The 26411-nt window shown below is 62.9% G+C and overlaps 1 pseudogene; it reads right to left on the bottom strand.

Moving 5' to 3' along the window:
* Positions 1–19426, bottom strand: part of LOC143386479 (AT-rich interactive domain-containing protein 1B-like) — a 232276-nt pseudogene extending 212850 nt beyond the window's left edge.
* Between the last annotated feature and the right edge of the window lie 6985 nt (positions 19427–26411).

Below are 26411 nucleotides of genomic sequence, written 5' to 3'. Positions count from 1 at the left end.
GTGCTGTCCCATGACCCCCAGGAGACCTCCTCTGCACTCGGTGGCCAGCCCAGTGCTGTCCCATGGCTCATTTGGAAACCTCCTCTACACTTCCTGCTCAGACCAGTGCTGTCCCATGGCGCCCAGGAGACCTCCTCGGCACTCCCTGCCCAGCCCACTGATGTCCCATGGCCCCCAAAAGACTTCCTCAGTACTCCCGGCCCAGCCCAGTGCTGTCCCATGGCCGCCAAGAGACCTCCTCGGCACTCCCTGCCCACCCCAGTGCTGTACCATGGCCCCCAAGAGACCTCCTCTATACTCTCTGCCCTGCCCAGTGTTGTCCCATGGCGCCCAGGAGACCTCCTCTGCACTCCCTGCCCAGCCCAGTGCTGTCCCATGGCTGATTTGGAGACCTCCTCTGCACTACCTGCCCAGCCCAGTGCTGTCGCATGCCCCCAGAGACCTCCTCTGCACTCCCTGCCCAGCCCAGAGCTGTCCCATGGCCCCCAGGAGACCTCCTCTGCACTCCCTGCCCTACCTAGTGCTGTCCCATGGCCGCCAGGAGACCTCCTCTGCACTCCCTGCCCAGACCAGTGCTGTCCCATGGCCCCCAGGAGACTTCCTCTGCACTCCCTGCCCAGCCCAGTGCTTTCCCATGGCCCCCAAGAAACCTCCTCTGCACTCCCTGCCCAGCCCAGTGCTTTCCCATGGCCCCCAGGAGACCGTTACACTCCCTGCCCAGCCCAGTGGTGACCCATGACCCCAAGGAGACCTTCTCTGCACTCTCTAGCCAGCATAGTGGTGACCCATGACCCCAGGTGACCTTCTGTGCACTCTCTGCCCAGCCCATTGTTGACCCATGACCCCCAGGAGACCTCCTGTGTACTCTCTGCCCAGCCCAGTCCTGTCCCATGGCCCCCAGGAAACCTGCCTTGTACTCCGTGCCCAGCCCAGTGCTGTCCCATGGCACCCAGGAGACCTCCTCTGCACTCCCTGCCCATCCCAGCGCTGTCCCATGGCCCCCAGGAGATATGCCTTCTACTCCCTGCCCAGCCCAATGCTATCCCATGGACCCCAGGACACCGCCTCTGTACTCTCTGCTCAGACCAGTTCTGCCCCATGGCTACCAGGAGACCTCCTCTGCACTCCCCGCCCAGGCCAGTGCAGTCCAATAGCCCCCAGGAGACCTGCCTTGTACTCCCTGCACAGCCCAGTGCTGTCCCATGACCCCCAGGAGACCTCCTCTGCACTCGGTGCCCAGCCCAGTGCTGTCCCATGGCTCATTTGGAAACCTCCTCTGCACTTCCTGCCCAGACCAGTGCTGTCGAATGGCCCCCAGCAGACCACCTCTGTACACTCTGCCCAGCCCAGTGCAGTACCATGACCGCCAGGAGACCTCCTCTGCACTCCCTGCCCAACCCAGCACTGTCCCATGGCCCCCGGAGACCAGCCTTGTACTCCCTGCCCAGCCCAGTGCTGTCCCATGGCCCCCATGAGACCTCCTCTGCACTCCCTACCCATACCAGTGCTGTCCCATGCCCCCCAGGAGACCTCCTCTGCACTCTCTGCCCAGTCCAGTGCGGTCCAATGGCCCATTTGGAGACCTCCTCTGCACTACCTGCCCAGCCCAGTGCTGTCGCATGCACCCAGAGACCTCCTCTGCACTCCCTGCCCAGCCCAGAGCTGTCCCATGGCCCCCAGGAGACCTCCTCTGCACACCCTGCCCTACCAAGTGCTGTCCCATGGCTGCCAGGAGACCTGCTCTGCACACCCTGCCCTACCTAGTGCTGTCCAATGGCCCCCAGGAGACCTCCTCTGCACTCTCTGCCCAGCCCAGTGCTTTCCCATGGCTCATTTAAAGACCTCATCTGCACTCCCTGCCCAGCCCAGTGCTTTCCCATGGCTCATTTGGAGACCTCCTCTGCACTCCCTGCCCAGCCCAGTGCTGTCCCATGGCCCGCAGAAGACCTCCTCTGCACTCCCTGCCCAGCCCAGTGCTGTCCCATGGCTCATTTGGAGACATCCTCTGCACTCCCTGCCCAGCCCAGTGCTGGCCCATGGCCCCCAGGAGACCTCCTCTACACTCCTGCCCAGCCCAGTGCTTTCCCATGGCTTATTTGGAGACCTCATCTGAACTCCCTGCCCAGCCCAGTGCTTTCCCATGGCGCCAAGGAGACCTCCTCTGCATTCCCTGCCCAGCCGGGTCCTGTCCCATGGTCCCCAAGAGACCTCCTCTGTATTCTCTACCCCAGCCAGTGCTGTCCCATGGCCCCCAGGTGACCTCCTCTGTACACTATGCCCAGCCCAGTGCTGCCCCATGTCCCCCAGGAGACATCCTCTGCACTCCCTGCCCAGCCCGGCGCTGTCCCATGGCCCCCAGGAGACCTGCCTTCTACTCCCTGCCCAGCCAAGTGCTGTCCGGTGGTCCCCAGGACACAGCCTCTGTACTCTGCTCAGCCCAGTGCTGTCCCAAGGACCCCAGGAGACCTCTGCACTCCCTGCCCAGCCCACTGCTGCCCCATGGCCCCCAGGAGACCTGCCTTGTACTTCCTGCACAGCCCAGTGCTGTCCCATGGGCCCCATGAGACCTCCTCTGCACTCCGTGCCCAGGCCAGTGCTGTCCCATGGCTCATTTGGAAACCTCCTCTGCACTCCCTGCCCAGACCAGTGCTGTCCCATGGCCCCCAGGAGACCACCTCTGTACACTCTGCCCAGCTCAGTGCAGTCCCATGACTCCCAGGAGACCTCCTCTGCACTCCCTGCGTACCCAGGGCTGTCCCATGGCCCCCAGGAGACCTGCCTTGTACTCCCTGGCCAGCACAGTGCTGTCCCATGGCCCCCATGAACCTCATCTGCACTCCCTGCCAAGACCAGTGCCGTCCCATGCCCCCCAGGAGACCTCCTCTGCACTCCCTGCCCAACCCAGCGCTGTCCCATGGCCCCCAGGAAACCTGCCTTGTACTCCCTGGCCAGCCCGGTGCTGTCCCATGGCCCCCAGGAGACCTTCTCCGCACTCTATACCCAGCCCAGTAGTGACCCATGACACCAATGACCTTCTGTGCACTCTCTGCTCAGCCCAGTGGTGACCCACGTCCCCAGGAGACCTTCTCTGCACTCTCTACCCAGCCCAGTGGTGACCCATGAACCCAGGTGACCTCTGTACAATCCCTGCCCAGCCCAGTGCTGTCCCATGGCCCCCAGGAGACCTCCTCGGCCCTCCCTGCCCAGACAAGTGCTGTCCCACGGCCCCCAGGAGACCACCTCTGTACACTCTGCCCAGCTGAGTGCATTCCCATGACTCCCAGGAGACCTCCTCCGCACGCCCTGCCAACCCAGCGCTGTCCCATGGCCCCCAGAAGACCTGCCTTGTACTCCCTGGCCAGCCCAGTGCTGTCCCATGGCCTCCATGAGACCTCCTCTGCACTCCCTGCCAAGCCCAGTGCTGTCCCATGCCCCCCAGGAGACCTCCTCTGCACTCCCTGCCCAACCCAGCGCTGTCCTATGGCCCCCAGGAGACCTTCTCTGCACTCTCTACCCAGCCCAGTAGTGACCCATGACACCAATGACCTTCTGTGCACTCTCTGCTCAGCCCAGTGGTGACACATGTCCCCAGGAGACCTTCTCTGCACTCTCTACGCAGCGCAGTGGTGACCCATGAACCCAGGTGACCTTCTGTACAATCCCTGCCCAGCCCAGTGCTGTCACATGTCCCACAGGATACCTCCTCTGCACTCCCTGACCAGCCCAGTACTGTCCCATGGCGCCCAGGAGACCTCCTCGGCACTCGCTGCCCAGCCTACTGATGTCCCAAGGCCCCCAAAAGACCTCCTCTGTACTCCCGGCCCAGCCCAGTGCTGCCCCATGGCCGCTAAGAGACCTCCTCGGCACTCCTTCCCACCCCAGTGCTGTACCATGGTCCCCAAGAGACCTCCTCTGTACTCTCTGCCCTGCCCAGTGCTGTCCCATGGCGCCCAGGAGACCTCCTCTGCACTCCCTGCCCATCCCAGTGCTGTCCCATGGCCCCCCAGGAGATATGCCTTCTACTCCCTGCCCAGCCCAGTGCTGTCCCATGGCCCCCAGGACACCGCCTCTGTACTCTCTGCTCAGACCAGTTCTGTCCCATGGCTACCAGGAGACCTCCTCTGCATTCCCTGCCCAGGCCAGTGCTGTCCCATAGCCCCCAGGAGACCTGCCTTGTACTCCCTGCACAGCCCAGTGCTGTCCCATGACCCCCAGGAGACCTCCTCTGCACTCGGTGCCCAGCCCAGTGCTGTCCCATGGCTCATTTGGAAACCTCCTCTGCACTTCCTGCCCAGACCAGTGCTGTCCAATGGGCCCCAGCAGACCACCTCTGTACACTCTGCCCAGCACAGTGCAGTACCATGACCGCCAGGAGACCTCCTCTGCACTCCCTGCCCAACCCAGCGCTGTCCCATGGCCCCCCTGAGACCAGCCTTGTACTCCCTGCCCAGCTCAGTGCTGTCCCAGGGCCCCCATGAGACCTCCTCTGCACTCCCTACCCAGACCAGTGCTGTCCCATGCCCCCAGGAGACCTCCTCTGCACTCTCTGCCCAGCCCAGTGCTGTTCCATGGCCCGCAGGAGACCTCCTCTGTACTCCCTGCCCAGCCCAGTACTGTCACGTGGCCACAGGAGACCTTCTCTGCACTCCCTGCCCAGAGCCGAGCTGTCCCGTGGCCCTCAGGAGACCTCCTCTGTACTTTCTGGCCAGCCCATTGCTGTCCAATGGCCCGCAGGAGACCTCCTCTGCACTCTCTGCCCAGCCCAGTGCTTTCCCATGGCTCATTTGGAGACCTCATCTGCACTCCCTGCCCAGCCCAGTGCTGTCCCATGGCCCCCAGGAGACCTCCTCTTCACTCCCTGCCAAGCCCAGTGCTTTCCCATGGCTCATTTGGAGACCTCCTCGGCACTCCCTGCCCAGCCCAGTGCTGTCCCATGGCCCACAGAAGACCTCCTCTGCACTCCCTGCCCAGCGCAGTGCTGTCCCATGGCTCATTTGGAGACATCCTCTGCACTCCCTGCCCAGACCAGTGCTGGCCCATGGCTCCCAGGAGACCTCCTCTGCACTCCCTGCCCAGCCCAGTGCTTTCCCATGGCTTATTTGGAGACCTCATCTGAACTCCCTGCCCAGACCAGTGCTGTCCCATGGCCCCCAGGAGACCACCTCTGTACACTCTGCCCAGCTCAGTGCAGTCCCATGACTCCCAGGAGACCTCCTCTGCACTCCCTGCGTACCCAGGGCTGTCCCATGGCCCCCAGGAGACCTGCCTTGTACTCCCTGGCCAGCACAGTGCTGTCCCATGGCCCCCATGAACCTCATCTGCACTCCCTGCCAAGACCAGTGCCGTCCCATGCCCCCCAGGAGACCTCCTCTGCACTCCCTGCCCAACCCAGCGCTGTCCCATGGCCCCCAGGAAACCTGCCTTGTACTCCCTGGCCAGCCCAGTGCTGTCCCATGGCCCCCAGGAGACCTTCTCCGCACTCTATACCCAGCCCAGTAGTGACCCATGACACCAATGACCTTCTGTGCACTCTCTGCTCAGCCCAGTGGTGACCCACGTCCCCAGGAGACCTTCTCTGCACTCTCTACCCAGCCCAGTGGTGACCCATGAACCCAGGTGACCTCTGTACAATCCCTGCCCAGCCCAGTGCTGTCCCATGGCCCCCAGGAGACCTCCTCGGCCCTCCCTGCCCAGACAAGTGCTCTCCCATGGCCCCCAGGAGACCACCTCTGTACACTCTGCCCAGCTGAGTGCAGTCCCATGACTCCCAGGAGACCTCCTCTGAACTCCCTGCCCAACCCAGCGCTGTCCCATGGCCCCCAAAAGACCTGCCTTGTACTCCCTGGCCAGTCCAGTGCTGTCCCATGGCCCCCATGAGACCTCCTCTGCACTCCCTGCCAAGCCCAGTGCTGTCCCATGCTCCCCAGGAGACCTACTCTGCACTCCCTGCCCAACCCAGCGCTGTCCCATGGCCCCCAGAAGACCTTCTCTGCACTCTCTACTCAGCCCAGGAGTGACCCATGACACCAATGACCTTCTGTGCACTCTCTGCTCAGCCCAGTGGTGACACATGTCCCCAGGAGACCTTCTCTGCACTCTCTACGCAGCGCAGTGGTGACCCATGAACCCAGGTGACCTTCTGTAAAATCCCTGCCCAGCCCAGTGCTGTCACATGTCCCACAGGATACCTCCTCTGCACTCCCTGACCAGCCCAGTGCTGTCCCATGGCGCCCAGGAGACCTCCTCGGCACTCGCTGCCCAGCCTACTGATGTCCCAAGGCCCCCAAAAGACCTCCTCTGTACTCCCGGCCCAGCCCAGTGCTGCCCAATGGCCGCTAAGAGACCTCCTCGGCACTCCTTCCCACCCCAGTGCTGTACCATGGTCCCCAAGAGACCTCCTCTGTACTCCCTGCCCAGTCCACTGCTGCCCCATGGCCCCCAGGAGACCTAACTTGTACTCCCTGCACAGCCTAGTGCTGTCCCACGGCCCCGAGGAGACCTCCTCTGCACTCCCTGCCAAGCCCAGTGCTGTCCCATGTCCCCCAGGAGACATCCGCTGCACTCCCTGCCCAGCCCTGCGCTGTCCCATGGCCCCCAGGAGACCTGCCTTCTACTCCCTGCCCAGCCCAGTGCTGTCCGGTGGTCCCCAGGACACAGCCTCTGTACTCTCTGCTCAGCCCAGTGCTGTCCCATGGCCCCCAGGCGACCTCCTCTGCACTCCCTGCCTAGACCACTGCTGCCCCATGGCCCCCAGGAGACCTGCCTTGTACTCCCTGCACAGCCCAGTGCTGTCCCATGGCCCCCAGGAGACCTCCTCTGCACTCCGTGCCCAGCCCAGTGCTGTCCCATGGCTCATTTGGAAACCTCCTCTGCACTCCCTGCCCAGACCAGTGCTGTCCCATGGCCCCCAGGAGACCACCTCTGTACACTCTGCCCAGCTGAGTGCAGTCCCATGACGCCCAGGAGACCTCCTCTGAACTCCCTGCCCAACCCAGCGCTGTCCCATGGCCCCCAAAAGACCTGCCTTGTACTCCCTGGCCAGCCCAGTGCTGTCCCATGACCCCCATGAGACCTCCTCTGCACTCCCTGCCAAGCCCAGTGCTGTCCCATGCCCCCCAGGAGAGCTCCTCTGCACTCCCTGCCCAACCCAGCGCTGTCCCATGGCCCCCAGAAGACCTTCTCTGCACTCTCTACTCAGCCCAGTAGTGACCCATGACACCAATGACCTTCTGTGCACTCTCTGCTCAGCCCAGTGGTGACCCATGTCCCCAGGAGACCTTCTCTGCACTCTCTACGCAGCGCAGTGGTGACCCATGAACCCAGGTGACCTTCTGTGCAATCCCTGAACAGCCCAGTGCTGTCACATGTCCCACAGGATACCTCCTCTGCACTCCCTGACCAGCCCAGTGCTGTCCCATGGCGCCCAGGAGACCTCCTCGGCACTCTCTGCCCAGCCCACTGATGTCCCATGGCCCCCAAAAGACCTCCTCTGTACTCCCGGCGCAGCCCAGTGCTGCCCCATGGCCGCCAAGAGACCTCCTCGGCACTCCCTGCCCACCCCAGTGCTGTACCATGGCCCCCAAGAGACCTCCTCTGTACTCTCTGCCCTGCCCAGTGCTGTCCCATAGCGCCCAGGAGACCTCCTCTGCACTCTCTGCCCAGCCCAGTGCTGTCCCATGGCTCATTTGGAGACCTCCTCTGCACTACCTGCCCAGCCCAGTGCTGTCGCATGCCCCCAGAGACCTCCTCTGCACTCCCTGCCCAGCCCAGAGCTGTCCCATGGCCCCCAGGAGACCGCCTCTGCACTCCCTGCCCTACCTAGTGCTGTCCCATGGCCGCCAGGAGACCTCCTCTGCACTCCCTGCCCAGACCAGTGCTGTCCCATGGCCCCCAGGAGACTTCCTCTGCACTCCCTGCCCTGCCCAGTGGTGACCCATGATTCCAGGTGACCTTCTGTGCACTCCCTGCCAAGCCCAGTCCTTTCCCATGGCCCCCAAAAACCTCCTCTGCACTCCCCGCCCAGCCCAGTGCTTTCCCAAGGCCCGCAGGAGACCGCTACACTCCCTGCCCAGCCCAGTGGTAACCCATGGCCCCAAGAGGACCTTCTCTGCACTCCCTACCCAGCACAGTGGTGACCCATGACCCCAGGTGACCTTCTGTGCACTCTCTGCCAAGCGCACTGGTGACGCGTGACACCCAGGAGACCTCCTCTGTACTCTCTGCCCAGCCCAGTCCTGTCCCATGGCCCCCAGGAGACCTGCATTGTACTTCCTTCCCAGCCCAGTGCTGTCCCATGGCCCCCAGGAGACCTCCTCTGCACTCCCTGCCCATCCCAGCGCTGTCCCATGGCCCCCAGGAAATCTACCTTCTACTCCCTGCCCAGCCCAGTGCTGTCCCATGGCCCCCAGGACACCGCCTCTTTACTCTCTGCTCAGACCAGTTCTGTCCCATTGCTACCAGGAGACCTCCTCTGCACTCCCTGCCCAGGCCAGTGCTGTCCCATAGCCCCCAGGAGACCTGCCTTGTACTCCCTGCACAGCCCAGTGCTGTCCCATGACCCCCAGGAGACCTCCTCTGCACTCGGTGCCCAGCCCAGTGCTGTCCCATGGCTCATTTGGAAACCTCCTCTGCACTTCCTGCCCAGACCAGTGCTGTCCAATGGCCCCCAGCAGACCACCTCTGTACACTCTGCCCACCCCAGTGCAGTACAATGACCGCCAGGAGACCTCCTCTACACTCCCTGCCCAACCCAGCGCTGTCCCATGGCCCCCCGGAGACGAGCCTTGTACTCCCTGCCCAGCCCAGTGCTGTCCCATGGCCCCCATGAGACCTCCTCTGCACTCCCTGCCCAGACCAGTGCTGTCCCATGCCCCCCAGGAGACCTCCTCTGCACTCTCTGCCCAGACCAGTGCTGTTCCATGGCCCCCAGGAGACCTCCTCTGTACTCAATGCCCAGCCCAGTACTGTCACGTGGCCCCAGGAGACCTTCTCTGCACTCCCTGCCCAGCGCCGAGCTGTCCTGTGGCCCTCAGGAGACCTCCTCTGTACTTTCTGCCCAGCCCATTGCTGTCCAATGGCGCCGAGGAGACCTCTTCTGCACTCTCTGCCCAGCCCAGTGCTTTCCCATGGCTCATTTGGAGACCTCATCTGCACTCCCTGCCCAACCCAGTGCTGTCCCATGGCCCCCAGGAGACCTCCTCTTCACTCCCTGCCCAGCCCAGTGCATTCCCATGGCTCATTTGGAGACCTCCTCTGAACTCCCTGCCCAGCCCAGTACAGTCCCATGGCCCACAGAAGACCTCCTCTGCAATCCCTGCCCAGCGCAGTGGTGTCCCATGGCTCATTTGGAGACATCCTCTGCACTCCCTGCCCAGACCAGTGCTGGCCCATGGCCCCCAGGAGACCTCCTCTGCAGTCCCTGCCCAGCCCAGTGCTTTCCCATGGCTTATTTGGAGACCTCATCTGAACTCCCTGCCCAGCCCAGTGCTTTCCCATGGCCCCAAGGAGACCTCCTCTGCATTCCCTGCCCAGCCCAGTGCTGTCCCATAGCCCCCAAGAGACCTCCTCTGTATTCTCTGCCCCGGCCAGTGGTGTCCCATGGCCGCCAGGTGACCTCCTCTGTACTCTCTGCCCAGCCCAGTGCTGTCCCATGTCCCCCAGGAGACATCCTCTGCACTCCCTGCCCAGCCCTGCGCTGTCCCATGGCCCCCAGGAGACCTGCCTTCTACTCCCTGCCCAGCCCAGTGCTGTCCGGTGGTCCCCAGGACACAGCCTCTGTACTCTCTGCTCAGCCCAGTGCTGTCCCATGGACCCCAGGAGACCTCCTCTGCACTCCCTGCCCAGCCCACTGCTGCCCCATGGCCCCCAGGAGACCTGCCTTGTACACCCTGCACAGCCCAGTGCTGTCCCATGGCCCCCAGGAGACCTCCTCTGCACTCCGTGCCCAGGCCAGTGCTATCCCATGGCTCATTTGGAAACCTCCTCTGCACTCCCTGCCCAGACCAGTGCTGTCCCATGGCCCCCAGGAGACCACCTCTGTACACTCTGCCCAGCTCAGTGCAGTCCCATGACTACCTGGAGACCTCCTCTGCACTCCCTGCGTACCCAGGGCTGTCCCATGCCGCCCAGGTGACCTTCACTGCACTCCCCGCCCAGCCCAGTGCTGTCCCATGGACTCCAGGAGACCTCCTCTGTACTCTCTGCTCAGCCCAGTGCTGTCCCATGGACTCCAGGAGACCTCCTCTGTACTCTCTGCTCAGCCCAGTGCTGTCCCATGGCACCCAGACGACCTGCCTTGTACTCCCTGCCCAGTCCAGTGCTGTCCCATGGACCCCAGAAGACTTCCTTTGCACTCCCTGCCCTGCCCAGTAGTGTCCCATGGCTCATTTGGATACCTCCTCTGAACTCACTGCCCAGCCCCGAGCTGTCCCTTGGCTCATTTGGAGACCTCCTCTGCACTCCCTGCCCAGCCCAGTGCTGTCCCATGGCCCTGAGGAGACCTCCTCTGTACTCTCTGCCCAGCCCAGTGCTGTCCCATGGCCCCATGAGACCTCCTCTGCACTCCCTGCCCAGCCCAGTACTATCCCATGGCGCCCAGGTGACCTTCACAGCACTCCCTGCCCAGCCCAGTGCTGTCCCGTGGCCCCCAGGAGATTTCCTCTGCACTCCCTGCCCAGCCAGGTCCTTTCCCATGGCTTATTTGGAGACCTCCTCTACACTCCCTGCCCAGCCCATTGCTGTCCCATGGCCCGCAAGAGACCTCCTCTGTACTCTCTGCCAAGCCCAGTGCTGTCCCATGGCCCCCAGGAGACCTCCTCTGCACTCCCTGCCCATCCCAGTGCTGTCCCATGGCTCATGTGGAAAACTCCTCTGCACTCCCTGCCCATCCCAGTGCTGTCCCATGGCACCCAGACTACCTCCTCTGTACTCTCTGCCGAGCCCAGTGCTGTCCCATGGCCCCCAGGAGGCCTCCCAAGTACTCTCTGCCCAGCCCAGTGCTGTCCCATGGCCCCCAGAAGACCTCCTCTGCACTCCCTGCCCAGCCCAGAGCTGTCCCATGGCGCCAAGGAGACCTTCACTGCAATCCCTGCCCAGCCCAGTGCTGTGTAATGGCCCCCAGAGACATCCTGTGCACTCCGTGCCCATCCCAGCGCTGTCCCATGGCACCCAGGAGAACTGCCTTGTACTGCCTGGCCACCACAGTGCTGTCCCATTGCCGCCAGGAGACCTCCTCTGCACTCCCTGCCCAGCCCAGTGCTGTCCCATGGCTCCCAAGAGACCTCCTCTGTACTCTCTGCCCAGCCCAGTGCTGTCCATGGCCCCCAGGAGACCTCCTCTGCACTCCCTGCCCATCCCAGTGCTGTCCCATGCCTCATTTGGAGACGTACTCTGCACTCCCTGGCCATCCCAGCGCTGTCCCATGGCACCCAAGAGACCTGCCTTGTACTCCCTGGCCAGCCGAGTGCTGTCCCATGGCCGCCAGGAGACCTCCTCTGCACTGCCTGCCCAGCCCAGTGCTGTCCCATGGCCCTGAGGAGAACTCCTCTGTACTCTCTGCCCAGCCCAGTGCTGTCCCATGGCCCCATTAGACCTCCTGTGCACTCCCTGCCCAGCCCAGTGCTATACCATGGCGCCCAGGTGACCTTCCCTGCACTCCCTGCCCAGCCCAGTGCTGTCCCGTGGCCCCAGGAGATTTCCTCTGCACTCCCTGCCCAGCCCACTGCTGTCCCATGGCCCCAGGTGATTTCCTCTGCACTCCCTGCCCAGCCCAGTCCTCTCCCAAGGCTTATTTGGAGACCTCCTCTGCACTCCCTGCCCAGCCCAGTGCTGTCCCATGGCCCCCAGACTACCTCCTCTGTACTCTCTGCCGAGCCCAGTGCTGTCCCATGGCCCCCAGGAGACCTCCCTACTACTCTCTGCCCAGCCCAGTGCTGTCCCATGGCCCCCAGGAGACCTCCTCTGCACTCCTTGCCCAGCCCAGTGCTGTCCCATGGCGAAAAGGAGACCTTCACTGCACTCCCTGCCCAGCCCAGTGCTGTGTAATGGCCCCCAGAGACATCCTCTGCACTCCGTGCCCATCCCAGCGCTGTCCCATGGCACCCAGGAGAACTGCCTTGTACTCCGTGGCCACCACAGTGCTGTCCCATGGCCGCCAGGAGACCTCCTCTGTACTCTATGCCCAGCCCAGTGCTGTCTCATGGCCGCCAGGAGACCTCCTCAGAACTCCCTGCCCAGCAAGTGCTGTCCCGTGGCCCCCAGAAGACCACCTCTGCACTCCCTGCCCAGCCTAGTGCTGTCCCATGGACCCCAGGAAACCTCCTCTGTACTCGCTGCTTAGCCCAGTGCTCTCCCATGGCCCCCAGGAGACCTCCTCTGTACTCTCTGCCCAGCCCTGTGCTGTCCCATGGCTGCCAGGAGACCTCCTCTGCACTCTCTGCCCAACCCAGTGCTGTCCCTTGGTGCCCAGGTGACCTTCACTGCACTCCCTGCCCAGCCCTGTGCTGTCCCGTGGTCCCCAGGAGATGTCCTCTGCACTCCCTGCGCAGCCAGGTCCTTTCCCATGGCTTATTTGGAGACCTCCTCTGCACTCCCTGCCCAGCCCATTGCTGTTCCATTGCCCCAAGAGACCTCCTCTGTACTCTCTGCCCAGCCCAGTGCTGTCCCATGGCCCTCAGGAGACCTCCTCTGCACTCCGTGCCCATCCCAGTGTTGTCCCATGGCTCATGTGGAGAACTCCTCTGCACTCCCTGCCCATCCCAGCGCTGTCCGATGGCACCCAGGCGACCTGCCTTGTACTCCCTGGCCACCCCAGTGCAGTCCCATGGCCGCCAGGAGACCTACTCTGCACTCCCTGCCCTGCCCAGAGCTGTACCATGACCCCCAGGAGACCGCCTCTGTACTCTCTGCCCAGCCCAGTGCTGTCCCATGGCTGCCAGGAGGGCTCCTCTTCACTCCCTGCCCAGCCCACTGCTGTTCCGTGGCCCCCAGAAGACCTCCTCTGCACTCCCTTCCCAGCCCAGTGGTGTCCCATGGACCCAAGGAGACCTCCTCTGTACTCTCTGCTCAGCCCAGTGCTGTCCCATGGCGCCCAGGTGACCTTCACTGCACTCCCTGCCCAGCCCAGTGCTGTCCCATGGACTCCAGGAGACCTCCTCTGTACTCTCTGCTCAGCCCAGTGCTGTCCCATGGCACCCAGAAGACTTGCCTTGTACTCCCTGCCCAGTCCAGTGCTATCCCATGGACCCCAGGAGACTTCCTTTGCACTCCCTGCCCAGCCCAGTAGTGTCCCATGGCTCATTTGGATACCTCCTCTGAACTCCCTGCCCAGCCAAGAGCTGTCCCTTGGCTCATTTGGAGACCTCCTCTGCACTCCCTGCCCAGCCCAGTGCTGTCCCATGGCCCCCAGGAGACCTCCCTTCTACTCCCTGACAGCCCAGTGCTGTCCCATGGCAACCAGGACACCGCCTCTGTACTCCCTGCTCAGCCCAGTGCTGTCCCATGGCCCCCAGGAAACCTCCTCTGCACTCCCTGCCAAGCCCAGTGCTGTCCCATGGCGCCCAGGTGACCTTCACTGCACTCCCTGCCCAGCCCAGTGCTGTCCCGTGGCCCCCAGGAGATTTCCTCTGCACTCCCTGCCCAGCCCAGTCCTTTCCATGGCTTATTTGGAGACCTCCTCTACACTCCCTGCCCAGCCCAGTGCTGTCCAATGGCCCTCAAGAGACCTCCTCTGTACTCTCTGCTCAGCCCAGTGCTGTCCATGGCCCCCAAGAGACCTCCTCTGCACTCCCTACCCATCCCAGTGCTGACCCATGGCTCATTTGGAGACGTCCTCTGCCCTCCCTGCCCATCCCAGCACTGTCCCATGGCACCCAAGAGACCTGCCTTGTACTCCCTGGCCAGCCGAGTGCTGTCCCATGGCCGCCAAGAGACCTCCTCTGCACTCCCTGCCCAGCCCAGTGCTGTCCCATGGCCCTGAGGAGACCTCCTATGTACTCTCTGCCCAGCCCAGTGCTGTCCCATGGCCCCATGAGACCTCCTCTGCACTCCCTGCCCAGCCCAGTACTATCCCATGGCGCCCGGGTGACCTTCACAGCACTCCCTGCCCAGCCCAGTGCTGTCCCGTGGCCCCCAGGAGATTTCCTCTGCACTCCCTGCCCAGCCAGGTCCTTTCCCATGGCTTATTTGGAGACCTCCTCTACACTCCCTGCCCAGCCCATTGCTGTCCCATGGCCCGCAAGAGACCTCCTCTGTACTCTCTGCGAAGCCCAGTGCTGTCCCATGGCCCCCAGGAGACCTCCTCTGCACTCCCTGCCCATCCCAGTGCTGTCCCATGGCTCATGTGGAAAACTCCTCTGCACTCCCTGCCCATCCCAGTGCTGTCCCATGGCACCCAGACTACCTCCTCTGTACTCTCTGCCGAGCCCAGTGCTGTCCCATGGCCCCCAGGAGACCTGCCTAGTACTCTCTGCCCAGCCCAGTGCTGTCCCATGGCCCCCAGGAGACCTCCTCTGCACTCCCTGCCCAGCCCAGTGCTGTCCCATGGCGCCAAGGAGACCTTCACTGCACTCCCTGCCCAGCCCAGTGCTGTGTAATGGCCCCAAGAGACATCCTCTGCACTCCGTGCCCATCCCAGCACTGTCCCATGGAACCCAGGAGAACTGCCTTGTACTGCCTGGCCACCACAGTGCTGTCCCATGGCCGCCAGGAGACCTCCTCTGCACTCGCTGCCCAGCCGAGTGCTGTCCCATGGCCCCCAGGAGACCTCCTCTGCACTCCCTGCCCAGCCCAGTGCTGTCCCATGGCACCAAGGAGACCTTCACTGCACTCCCTGCCCAGCCCAGGGCTGTGTAATGGCCCCCAGAGACATCCTCTGCACTCCGTGCCCATCCCAGCGCTGTCCCATGGCACCCAGGAGAACTGCCTTGTACTCTGTCGCCACCACAGTGCTGTCCCATGGCCACCAGGAGACCTCCTCTGCACTCGCTGCCCAGCCGAGTACTGTCCCATGGTCCCAAGGAGACCTCCTCTGTACTCTATGCCCAGCCCAGTGCTGTCCCATGGCCGCCAGGAGACCTCCTCAGAACTCCATGCCCAGCCAAGTGCTGTCCCGTGGCCCCCAGAAGACCTCCTCTGCACTCCCTGCCCAGCCTAGTGCTGTCCCATGGACCCCAGGAGACCTCCTCTGTACTCGCTGCTTAGCCCAGTGCTGTCCCATGGATCCCAGGAGACCTCATCTGTACTCTCTGCCCATCCCTGTGCTGTCCCATGGCTGCCAGGAGACCTCCTCAGAACTCCCTGCCAAGCCCAATACTGTCCCGGGGCCCCCAAAAGACCTCCTCTGTACTCTCTGCGCAGCCCAGTGCTGTCCCTTGGCGCCCAGGTGACATTCACGGCACTCCCTGCCCAGCCCAGTGCTGTCCCGTGGTCCCCAGGAGATTTCCTCTGCACTCCCTGCCCTGCCAGGTCCTTTCCCATGGCTTATTTAGAGACCTCCTCTGCACTCCCTGCCCAGCCCATTGCTGTTCCATTGCCCCAAGAGAGCTCCTCTGTACTCTCTGCCCAGCCCAGTGCTGTCCCATGGCCCCCAGGAGACCTCCTCTGCACTCCCTGCCCATCCCAGTGCTGTCCCATGGCTCATGTGGAGAACTCGTCTGCACTCCCTGCCCATCCCAGCGCTGTCCCATGGCACCCAGGCGACCTGCCTTGTACTCCCTGGCCACCCCAGTGCAGTCCCATGGCCGCCAGGAGACCTCCTCTGCACTCCAGCCCTGCCCAGAGCTGTACCATGGCCCCCAGGAGACCGCCTCTGTACTCTCTGCCCAGCCCAGTGCTGTCCCATGGCTGCCAGGAGGCCTCCTCTTCACTCTCTGACCAGCCCACTGCTGTCCCCTGACCCCCAGAAGACCTCCTCTGCACTCCCTTCCCAGCCCAGTGGTGTCCCATGGACCCCAGGAGACCTCCTCTGTACTCTCTGCTCAGCCTAGTGCTGTCCCATGGCGCCCAGGTGACCTTCACTGTACTCCCTGCCCAGCCCAGTGCTGTCCCATGGCACCCAGAAGACCTGCCTTGTACCCCCTGCCCAGTCCAGTGTTGTCCCATGGACCCCAGGAGACCTCCTTTGCACTCCCTGCCCAGCCCAGTAGGTCCCATGGCTCATTTGGATACCTCCTCTGAACTCCCTGCCCAGACCCGAGCTGTCCCTTGGCTCATTTGGAGACCTCCTCTGCACTCCCTGCCCAGCCCAGTACTGTCCCATGGCCCCCAGGAGACCTCCCTTCTACTCCCTGGCAGCCCAGTGCTGTCCCATGGCAACCAGGACACCACCTCTGTACTCCCTGCTCAGCCCAGTGCTGTCCCATGGCCCCCAGGAAACCTTCTCTGCACTCCCTGCCCAGCCCAGTGCTGTCCCATGGCGCCCAGGTGACCTTCACTGCACTCCCTGTCCAGCCCAGTGCTGTCCCGTGGCGCCCCGGAGATTTCCTCTGCACTCCCTGCCCAGCCCAGTCCTTTCCCATGGCTTATTTGGAGACCTCTTCTGTACTCCCTGCCCAGCCCAGTGCTGTCCCATGGCCCCCAAGAGACCTCCTCTGTACTCTCTGCTCAGCCCAGTGCTGTCCATGGCCCCCAGGAGACCTCCTCTTCACTCCCTGCCCATCCCAGTGCTGTCCCATGGCTCATTTGGAGACGTCCTCTGCCCTCCCTGCCCATCCCAGCGCTGTCCCATGGCACCCAAGAGACCTGCCTTGTACTCCCTGGCCAGCCGAGTGCTGTCCCATGGCCGCCAGGAGACCTCCTCTGCACTCCCTGCCCAGCCCAGTGCTGTCCCATGGCCCTGAGGAGACCTCCTCTGCACTCCCTGCCCAGCCCAGTACTATCCCATGGCGCCCAGGTGACCTCCACAGCACTCCCTGCCCAGCCCAGTGCTGTCCCGTGGCCCCCAGGAGATTTCCTCTGCACTCCCTGCCCAGCCAGGTCCTTTCCCATGGCTTATTTGGAGACCTCCTCTACACTCCCTGCCCAGCCCATCACTGTCCCATGGCCCGCAAGAGACCTCCCCTGTACTCTCTGCCAAGCCCAGTGCTGTCCCATGGCCCCCAGGAGACCTCCTCTGCACTCCCTGCCCATCCCAGTGCTGTGCCATGGCTCATGTGGAGAACTCCTCTGCCCTCCCAGCACATCCCAGCGCTGTCCCATGGCACCCAGGAGACCTACCTTGTACTCCCTGGCCACACCAGTGCAGTCCCATGGTCGCCAGGAGACCTCCTCTGCACTCCCTGCTCTGCCCAGTGCTGTCCCATGGCCCCCAGGAGAACTCCTCTGTACTCTTTGCCCAGCCCAGTGCTGTCCCATGGCCGCCAGGAGGCCTCCTCTGCACTCCGTGCCCAGCCCAGTGCTGTACCGTGGCCCCCAGAAGACCTCCTCTGCACTCCCTTCCCAGCCCATTGCTGTCCCATGGACCCCAGGAGACATCCTCTGTACTTTCTGCTCAGCTCAGTGCTGTCCCATGGCACCCAGGTGACCTTCACTGCACTCCCTGCCCAGCCCAGTGCTGTCCTGTGGCCCCCAGGTGATTTCCTCTGCACTCCCTGCCCAGCACAGTCCTTTCCCATGGCTTATTATTATATGGCCCCCAGAGACCTCCTCTGCACTCCGTGCCCATTCCAGCGCTGTCCCATGGCCCCCAGGAGACCTCCTGTGTACTCTCTGCCCAGCCCAGCGCCGTCCAATGGCCACCAGGAGACCTCCTCTGAACTCCCTGCCCAGCCCAGTGCTGTCCCATGGCCCCCAGAAGACCTCCTCTGCACTCCCTGCCCAGCCCAGTGGTGTCCCATGGACCCCAGGAGACCTCCGCTGTACTCTCTGCTTAGCCCAGTGCTGTCCTATGGCCCCCAGGAGACCTCCTCTGCACTCCCTGCCAGCCCAGTGCTGTCCCATGGCCCCCAGAAGACCTGCCTTGCACACCCTGCCCAGCCCAGTGCTGTCCAGTGGCCCCCAGGAGATTTCCTCTGCACTCCCTGCCCAGCCCAGTCCTTTCCCGTGGCTTATTTGGAGACCTCCTCTGCACTCCCTGCCCAGCCCAGTGCTGTCCATGGCCCCTAGGAGACCTCCTCTGCACTCCCTGCCCATCCCATTGCTGTCCCATGGCTCATTTGGAGACCTCCTCTGCACTCCCTGCCCATCCCAGCTTGTCCCATGGACCCCAGGAGACCTGCCTTGTACTCCCTGGCTAGCCGAGTGCTGTCCTATGGCAGCCTGGAGACCTCCTCTGCACTCCCTGCCCAGCCCAATGCTGTCCCATGACCCCCAAGAGACCTCCTCTGTACTCTCTGCTCAGCCCAGTGCTGTCCATGGCCCCCAGGAGACCTCCTCTGCACTCCCTGCCCATCGCCGTGGCCTAGATCCCAAATAGTCTTGGGGACATGGAACCAAGACTGGGGTTTAGGAGCAGAGGCTGTTAAGGATGAGATGAGATGAAGAGTCCAAGGCAAAGACCTGGGTAGAGCCAGGAGATGGGAACAGGGTGGGGGTGTCCAGGCGACAGGTCACAGGGTGGGCATGGGTCAGAAGCTGGGAACGAGGCCTGGGGAACAAAGAGCAAGGGGTGAAGGATTGTGCTGGGGTGGGAAGGAGCAGGATGTGGGTTGGGCCCTGTGGGCAGGTTACCTGCTTCAGCGGCAACAGCATGAACTCCTCGGTCTTGGCCACGTCCAGAAAGTGCTGCAGCACATACCTGTGTGCTGCCTTGAGCAGGTCACTGCAGGAGTTCGTATCGGCAAAGCCCCGGATGCCCAGGCAGTTGGAGGGGTCCAGCTGACTCAGCAGGAACTTGCAGCAGGCATCCCGGATGCCGTTCAGCTGCAGCAGGCTGGCAGCTGGGAGCAACGTCTGTGGAACATGGAGATGGGGTCTGGTGGGAGGTGCCCAGGCTGTGAAAGTAACTGGAGGGTTTGGGGAGAGGCCTGTGAGGGGCCAGGGCATGGGGAGATCTGGCAGGAGACACACTGCCTCACCTGTACGTTGCCCTCGCCTACTACAATCTCAGCCGTATATGCAAACTGCACCAGTTGGTCCAAGGCCTGAGGGTCAATGTCATGCAGTGTCACATGAGTCTGGCGGCTCTCACTCATCTCATCTGTGGGGACAGTAGTCAGGCTGGTACCTGTCCTGGGAGAGCTGCAGAGAGCCCCCAAGTGCCACCCAGACTGTGGTACTTGCTTGTGAACATGGCATGGAAGTAGGGGCTACAGGAGGCCAGCACCACCTTGTGTGCAAGGATCTCCTTGGCGGCCACATGCAGGATGATGTCACACAGGAGGCCACGCTGCCACATTCGGCTCATGGCTACGAAGGCATCATGGTAGTGCCGCTTGGAGTTGTGGGCCACACTGTGGCCCTCGCGGCTCAGTAGCTGCATGGCACCTTCCATGGGGGCTGCGGGCAGGGCCTGCCTGGGCCACGCTCGCTCTGCCTCTGGGCTGCAGGTGGGCAGGGCCAGGTCAGGGTTAGCCCTGTAGGGGGCTGCTCACCCACCTCCTCTCTACCACCAGACTTCTGGGTATGGCCAGGGCAGCCAAGTCAACCATCTGTCCAGCAGTCCAGTGGCCATAACTTCTGCATCAAGGCCCACCTAGTAATGCTGCCCGCCTGGAGCAAGACCTCCCCTCCTCTACAGGGAGCTACCCTGGAGCCAGACCAGACTCTCTTCTAAGCCTACTCCCACTGGGGGATCATCCGGACACTGCTGCCCTGACTGTCCAGCTTCCTCTGCCCACCTCCCTTCTCAGCTACTAAGTTCACCCATCTCTTGTTCCCCTTGAGAGACAGGTATCCTCGACCCTTCTAAGGATAGGGCTCCTGCCTTGCCAGCCACCCTTCCCATCCCTCAGCAGTACTGGGAATGTGGGAGGTGTACGCAGGGAACCGGCCAATGCCTGTTTTAAAGCAGACCCCTGGCCCCCCGGTACAGCAGGTGGACCTCCCGTTGTGGAGGAATTCAAGGGCAGGCAAGGGGCTTAGGGCCTCTCTTTCCAGGGGTCAGCACCCCTGGCCCCCCCGCAGCACTCAGGACTTCCCAGAACCGCTGCCGTGGCCAAAGGACGGAGGGGCTCGGACTTCACACGATCCAGGCCTGTGGCAGCCTCTCGGGCGACGCCGTTCTTCCGAGTCCCCCGGTCCCTCTGTCGGTCCTCGGCGCCGCCCGCTCTCCGCTTTACTCATGCCGGCGGCTGCGGCTGCGGCGGCGGCGCCTCGGGCCTGGGCCCCGGGCTGCCGTTCTCCGGGCTCTGCGTCCTGCCGGCTGGGCGCTCGCCGCGCGGCTGCATCAGCTCAGCCACTGAACTGCCGCCGCGAAGGGCGCAGGACAAACAAGAGCGACTGCTGGATGGAGGCTCAGCAGCGGTGGCCCCTCAGCGTCGCGCTCCTCCCCGGCTGCAGACAAGGTTTCTCGGCGCCGCCCGCCCCATCTCTCGCGCTCCGAGGAGGCTTCGAGGATCCACATTGGACACGGGTCAGCCCGGCATGGCGCCACCGGATCGATTCCTCTCGTAGCCCTCGGCCCCGCGTACTGCCCCAGGCGGACAAGCTCCGGGCCCCAGATGGCCAGCCACCTGCCGGTTGTGCTGTGGTGGGTCAAGCCTTGGGCCGTGCACTGGCCGTTTGGTCCAGCCGTCCACGCCCGCGGACCCTGCAGCCTGGAAAGAGGAATGCATCCTCTCCGCCCAGCCCCGGGCGCCCTGGCCAGACACTCGGGTGTGTTTTCCGTGGGACCTCGCTGCATGGAATGTGGATGGTGCTGCCAGGGGCTGCTGACCGTCCAGCAAGATAGACACAGGGCTCTTGCTCCGACCTCGCATCAGGCGAAGCCAGTCCCGCCTCCCAGCATGCTCTGATTCCTGTCAGACTGTCTATTTGTATCCCTGCCGTTTCTGTTTTCATTGCTTTCTCCATTAAACCCTTGGTTCATTGTGTTCTTAGTATAGAAGTCTCCACTGTCGCACGTTTTGTCTGGTGTCAGCGCCCTGCAGACGCACGGGTGGGCCGCAGACAGGGCCTCGATTCCCCAGGTGGGAGTTGTTATTTCAGCGTGTCACGGAGGAGGACGCAGCGCTCTGACCTGGCCCGGCCCGCGTTGGGCGAATGAATGCCAGAGCCGTGCCAGAACCCACCTGAGGCCATGAGGGTGCAAACGCGCCCTCCCGCCTGGAAGCCACCGGCTACGCAGTGGAGAATCGCAGAGCCAGCCACAGGGTGGGGCTCGGCCGGGGGCGGGGCCGACCCGGAGGTAGTGCCTTAGTGCACGGCTTTCTGGGGCCGGAAGTGCGGCGCACGCGGCGGGCTCGGCGTCATGGCTGAGGCGAGGAGCCGCAGGAGGTAAGTCTGCCGTGTTCCTTGCGGGAGCCTGTGCTCTGGCCTGTCCTCACCTCTTTCGAAGGCTGGGGCTAGTGGGCTGGCGCCTTGTGACCCTCCGTGACCCGCTGGCGCCTGGCGGAGCTGACGGTGGACGAATTCCTGGCCTCAGGCTTCGACTCTGAGTCCGAGTCCGAGGGCTCCCCGGAGGCGGCGACGCGGGAGCGGGAGGCACGCGGATGTGGAGCTGCGCGGCATCTGGAGACCGGTAGGGGCCCCGCGGCCCGGTAAGCCGGCGAGCCTGGGTGGCTTGCTGTGCCAGCCTTCCTCCGGGTGGGGCAGGCGTTGGCGGGTGACGCAGAGTTGCGTTTCTGACCCGGTAGAGTTCGGTGTGGGGCGGACCCTTCTGTAGCGCGCAGGGGGCGGTCAGGAACCACGCGAGGGGCCGGAGGGAGGTTGAGCGGAGAGCCGGGCCGGCTCCGTGCCTGCAGACCCAGCCACTGGGAAGGCTGAGGCAGGAGAGCCCAAGTTTGAGGCCAGCCTGGGCAATTTATCAACACCCTGTCTCAAAGCAGAAAGGGCTGGGGATGTAGCTCTGAAGAAGAGCGCTTACCTAGCGCTTGAGGAGCCCTGGAGTCAGTCTCAAGTGTCCTAACTACAGTAACAAAGCAGATGCCAAGTGGCCAAACTTGGGAGGGCGACAGCCTGAGTTTTGAGTGACAGCCCGAAGGGGTAGGCTGTGTGGACCGTACAGCAGGAACAGAGAAGGTCTTGAAGTGGGAACCCATGAGGAAGGGGTGACTGGTAGGAGAAGTGGGAAAGTAGTTGAAGATGCACCCAGAGGGTGGGTGATGAGGAATCAGGTTAGATCACCCAGTAAAATGGGAAGTTTCCTCAGAGCGAGAGCTGTGAAGCAACATCCTGTGACATTTTTTAAAAAAGGGAAAAGGTCACTCCGGTTTCTGTGCCAAAAAGGATCATAGGTGAGGAGGGTGGGAATGGAGAGGCCATTATGGTGATTGAGAGTTGAGAGATGTGGTGGTTTGCAAGGAGACTTTGGTGGTTTTGAAGATGTTGTTGATGAGTTATAGGGACAGGTCTTTGTGGGGACTGCATGGTGCCAGGACAGCAAGTCTGGGGAGAGCACAGGTTGAGTGTCTGTGTGCTAGAGGTTAAAGCAACGGGGAGAGGCTTCTGGGTACAGGAGTCCAGAAGAGAGTTATGTTTTCTGAAAACTTAACATTGTGGGAAACCTCCTGCTTGTTGTTGATGGCTGCTGTGCAGGGAGCAGAATAACCCTGTGGTCTCTCTGAGGAGGCCCACAAGTGGCTATGTGGACAAGAAGCCAACCCCCTGCTGGTTTTTCACTGGCTTACTGACTTCTGCCTTCTCAGTAGGCATAAAGGCAGTGCCTCTGAGCACAAGGACCAGCTCTCTCCGCTGAAGGAAAAAGATCCAGAATTCTACAAGTTCTTGCAAGACAATGACAAGAGCCTGCTAAATTTAGTGACTCAGACAGCTCTAAGGAGGAAGAGGAGCAGTTTCACTCCTTGCCAGGTGCACTGGAGGTGAGGACAGCACAGACCTGTCCAGCAGGGCACCTGTGGCTTCTACACCCTCCCCCAGCATGACTCTTCTGTATCTGGTGTAGGAAGCAAGCGAAGAAGACAGAGGAGAGGATGGGGACAGAGTCCCTGGAGGACCTCAGCGGAAGAAAAATGAGTCTGTTCCTGTGACCCTGGCCATGGTGGAGAAATGGAAGCAGTCTGCAAAGGTGAGAAGAAGGAGTGTGGTCTGAGCAGCTAGACCCCGCCATGGGACAGCACTGGGCTGGGCAGGGAGTACAGAGGAGGTATCCTGAGGGCCATGGGACAGCACTGGGCTGGGCAGGGAGTACAGAGCAGGTCTCCTGGGGGCCATGGGACAGCACTGGGCTGGGCAGGGAGTGCAGAGGAGGTCTCCTGGCGGCCAAGGGACAGCAAAGGGCAGGGCAGGGAGTGCAAAGAAGGTCTCCTGGGGGCCATGGGACAGCTCTGGGCTGAGCAGGGAGTGCAGAGGAGGTCTCCTTGGGGCCATGGAACAGCACTGGGCTGGGCAGGAATGCAGAGGAGCTCTCCTGGCGGCCATGGGACAGCACTGGGCAGGGCAGGGAGTGCAGAGGAGGTCTCCTGGGGGCCACGGGACAGCACTGGGCTGGGCAGGGAGTGCAGAGCAGGTCTCCTAGGTGCCATGGGACAGCACTGGGCTTGGCAGAGAGTGCAGAGGAGGTATCCTGGGGGCCATGGGATAGCACTGGGCTGGGCAGAGAGTACAGAGGAGGTCTCCTAGGGGCCATAGGACAGAACTGGACTGGGCAGGGAGTGTACATAAGGTCACCTGGGGTCATGGGTCAACACTGGGTTGGGTAGAGAGTGCAGAGAAGGTCTCCTGGGGGTCATGGGTCACCACTGGGCTGAGCAGAGAGTGCACAGAAGGTCATTGGTGTCATGGGTCACTACTGGGCTGGGTAGAGAGTGCAGAGGACGTCTCCTGGGGGCCATGGGACAGCACTGGGTTGGGCAGGGAGTGCAGAAGAGGTCTCCTGGGGGGCATGGGACAGCACTGGGCTGGGCAGGGAGTCCAGAGGAGGTCTAATGGGGTTCATGGGACAGCACTGGGCTGGATAGAGAGTACAGAGGATGTCTCTTGGGGGCCATGGGACAGCACTAGGCTGGGCAGGGAGTGCCGAGGAGGTCTCCAAATAAGCCATTGGAAAGGACTGGGCTGGGCAGGGAGTGCAGAGCAAATCTCCTGGGGGCCATGGAACAGCACTGGGCTGTGCAGGGAGTGCAGAGGAGGAGGTCTCCAAATGAGCCATGGGACAGCACTGCGCTGGGCAGGGAGTGCACAGAAGGTCACCTGGGGTCATGGGTCACCACTGGGCTGGGTAGGGAGTGCAGAGGAGGTCTCCTGGGGGCCGTGGGACAGCGCAGGGCTGGGCAGGGAGTACAAGGCAGGTCTCCTGGGGGCCATGGGACAGCTCCGAGCTGGGCAGGGAGTGCAGAAGAGGTCTCCTGGGGGACATGGGACAGCACTGGGGTGGGCAGAGAGTACAGAGGAGGTCTGCTGGGGGCCATCGGACAGCACTGGGCTGGGCAGGGAGTGCAGAGGAGGTCTAGTGGTAGCCATGGGACAGCACTGGGCTGGGCCGGGAGTTTAGATGAGGTCTCCAAATAAGCCATGGGAAAGCACTGGGCTGGGCAGGGAGTGCAGAGGAGGTCTCCTGGGGGCCATGGGCCAGCACTTGGCTGGGCAGGGAGTGCCGAGGAGGTCTCTTGGCGGCCATCCGCCAGCATTGGGCTGGGCCGGGAGTACAGAGGAGGTCTTTGGGGAGCCATGGGACATCAGAGGCCTGGGCAGGGAGTGCCGAGGAGGTCTCCTGGGGGCCATGGGACAGTACTTGGTAGGGCCGGGAGTACAGAGGATGTCTTTTGGGGTCCATGGGACCTCAGTGGGCTGGGCAGGGAGTGCCGAGGAGGTCTCCTGGGCGCCATGGGACAGCACTGGGCTGGTCAGGGAGTGCAGAGGAGGTCTCCTGTGGGACATGTGACAGCACTGGGCTGGGCAGTAATTGTATAGAAGGTCACCTGGGTTCATGGGTCACCACTGGGTTGGGTAGAGAGTGCAGAGAAGATCTCCTGGGGACATGGGTCACCACTGGGCTGAGCAGAGAGTGCACAGAAGGTCATTGGTGTCATGGGTCATTACTGGGCTGAGTAGAGAGTGCAGAGAAGGTCTCCTGGGGGCCATGGCACAGCGCTGGGTTGGGCAGGGAGTGCAGAGGAGGTCTCCTGGGGGGCATGGGACAGCACTGGGCTTGGCAGGGAGTGCAGAGGAGGTCTCATGGGGGCCATGGGACAGCACTGGGCTGGCCAGGGAGTACAAGGCAGGTTTCCTGGGGGCCATGGGACAGCGCTGGGTTGGGCAGGTAGTTCAGAGGAGGTCTCCTGGGAGTCATGGGACTGCACTGAGCTGGGCATAGTGTACAGAGGTGGTCTCCTGGGGGCCATGGGACATCACTGGTCTGGGCAGGGAGTGCAGAGATGGTTTCCAAATTAGCCATGGGACAGCACTGGGCTGGGCACGGAGTGCAGAGGAGATATCCTGGGGGCCATGGAACAGCACTGGGCTGTGCAGGGAGTACAAGGCAGGTCTCTTGGGGGCCACGGGGCAGCAGTGGGCTAGGCAGGGAGTGTAGAGGAGGTCGCCTGGGGGCCATGGGACAGCACTGGGCTGAGAGAGTACAGAGGCTGTGTCCTGGGGACCACGGGACAGCACTGGGCTGGGCAGGGAGTAGAAGGCCGGTCTCCTGGGGGCCATGGGACAGCGCTGGGATGGGCAGGGAGTGCAGAGGAGGTCTCCAAATGAGCCATGGGAAAGCACTGGGCTGGGCAGGGAGTGCAGAGGAGGTGTCCTGGGGGCCATGGGACAGCACTGGGCTTGGCAGGGAGTGCACAGAAGGTCACCTGGGCTTATTGGTCACCACTGCGCTGGGTAGAGAGTGCAGCGAAGGTCTTCTGGGGGCCATAAGACAGCACTGGGCTGTGCAGGGAGTGCACAGAAGGTCACCTGGTGTCATGGGTCACCACTTGGCTGGGCAGGGAGTGCAGAGGAGGTCTCCTGGGGGCCATGAGTCATCACTGCCTGGGCAGGGAGTGCAGAGGAGGTCTCCTGGGGGCCATGGGACAGCACTGGGCTGGGCAGGGCGTACAAGGCAGGTCTCCTGGGGGCCATGGGACAGCGATAGGATGGGCTGGAAGTGCAGAAGAAGTCTCCTGGGGGCCATGGGACAGCACGGGACAGGGAGTGCAGAGGAGGTCTCCTGGGGGCCATGGGACAGAACTGGGCTGGGCAGGTAGTGCAGACGAGGTCTCCTGGGGGCCGTGGGACAGCACTGGGCTGTGCAGGGAGTACAAGGCAGGTCTCCTGGGGGCCATGGGACAGCGCCGGGCTGGGCAGGGAGTGCAGAGGATGTCTCCTGGGGGCCGTGGGACAGCACTGGGCTGTGCAGGGAGTACAAGGCAGGT

The sequence above is a fragment of the Callospermophilus lateralis genome, unplaced genomic scaffold (assembly GCF_048772815.1).
Source record: "Callospermophilus lateralis isolate mCalLat2 unplaced genomic scaffold, mCalLat2.hap1 Scaffold_1096, whole genome shotgun sequence".
Classification (NCBI taxonomy): domain Eukaryota; kingdom Metazoa; phylum Chordata; class Mammalia; order Rodentia; family Sciuridae; genus Callospermophilus; species Callospermophilus lateralis.
This window is presented reverse-complemented; position numbering and strand designations above follow the sequence as displayed.